Below are 1,472 nucleotides of genomic sequence, written 5' to 3'. Positions count from 1 at the left end.
GGGGGGAGGAGTGGGGGCCCCTCAGCCCAGCCTGCACCCACCTGTGCCCTCTCGCAGTCCAGGAGTCCCCGAGGGATGTGCGACTGATGGCTTAGGCCCACTCAGACCTAAGCCGACAGTCAGACATCCTTAGTGCTGCCATGGAGGCGGGAGAGGCTCCCACCACCACCGTTGCGCTTGTCAACCATGAGCAGCACTTCCCCTGTGGGAGCGCACTGACCACCAGGGGGGCAGCTCCTCCATTAAGCATCTGCCCCCTGGTGGTCAGTGTGCATCATAGTGACCGGTCGTTCCACCATTCGGTCCATTTTCATATTAGCCTTTTATTATATAGCATGTCACTGGTGTTTTTGTGAAGAATTTTTAAAATATGAAATTATTATTTTTAATTTTCTATAAAATTGCCCAAAATGTCTTCATTGTTGAATTATATGATTAATAAATTTGAAATTCATGACAGCTTCAATTGACCCTCTTTCTTTTGACCATAATATTTTTATTCAAGAAATCACTTTCTCTCTAGAGGTGCTGAAGGCTCTGAGCAAAGCCTGCTACACAGAGCCTACCCCCAATTTTAATTTTTAAATTGAGATCTGAAAATTTTTCAACCCAAATACTTTTACAGGCATTTTTCTTTTACCCAAGAGTACTTTTTTCAACAAATATTTTTATGAGGTAAAATTTATTTTAAAAGTTGTCCTTTATAATTCTTCTGTTTCATTAAATTTAGATTATGCAATATCACAGGCCTTCTCAATTTCAATCCATTCCAAAATGGAATATAAACATCAAATTAAAAATAAAATCTTTAGGGGAAAAAGGAGACATATGTAAACCTTTAGACAATAAAAAAATAAATAAAAATCTTTATCGAAAGTTTTTTTTCTACGTGTTGAGCTGTTTCACCATTTGAGTTTTCATTAATTTTGTTCACTTCTTCCCTTGCTTTTATATGGATAACTATCATTTAGCCAAAAATATTTATTTTTTATTTTTTTAATTGTTGAAAGTATTACAGATGTCTCCCATTTTCTCTCCCTTTACCCCCCTCTACCAACCCCTACCCACCTCTACCCCCAGGTCTTCACCACCCTATTATTCATGTCCATGGGCTATGTGCCATAAACTTTAAAAGCTAAAGAATTTGGTTGTTTCCTTTGTTGAATAATTTGAATATTTCCAAATAACTTTTAACAAAATGCAATAAAAATATAGAGGATTTATTTCCCATGGTTGGTGTTTAAGTTGATTTTCCATATAATTCTTCAAAAAGCTCAAACATTTATAAGATTTTTTTTTTCATATATATTTTATTGATAAAGAAATTACATATGTGTCCTTGTCCCCACGTTACCCTCAACCCCCCCTACTCTTGCCCTCCCCCCCATGTTGTCCGTGCCCATTGGTTAGGCCTATATGCCTGCATGTAAGTCCTTTGGTTGATCTTCCCCCCTTACCCCCACCCTTCCCTC

The sequence above is a fragment of the Myotis davidii genome, unplaced genomic scaffold (genome assembly GCF_000327345.1).
Source record: "Myotis davidii unplaced genomic scaffold, ASM32734v1 scaffold496, whole genome shotgun sequence".
Taxonomy (NCBI): Eukaryota; Metazoa; Chordata; class Mammalia; order Chiroptera; family Vespertilionidae; genus Myotis; species Myotis davidii.
The sequence above is the reverse complement of the archived record's forward strand: the minus strand, read 5'-3'. Positions refer to the sequence as shown.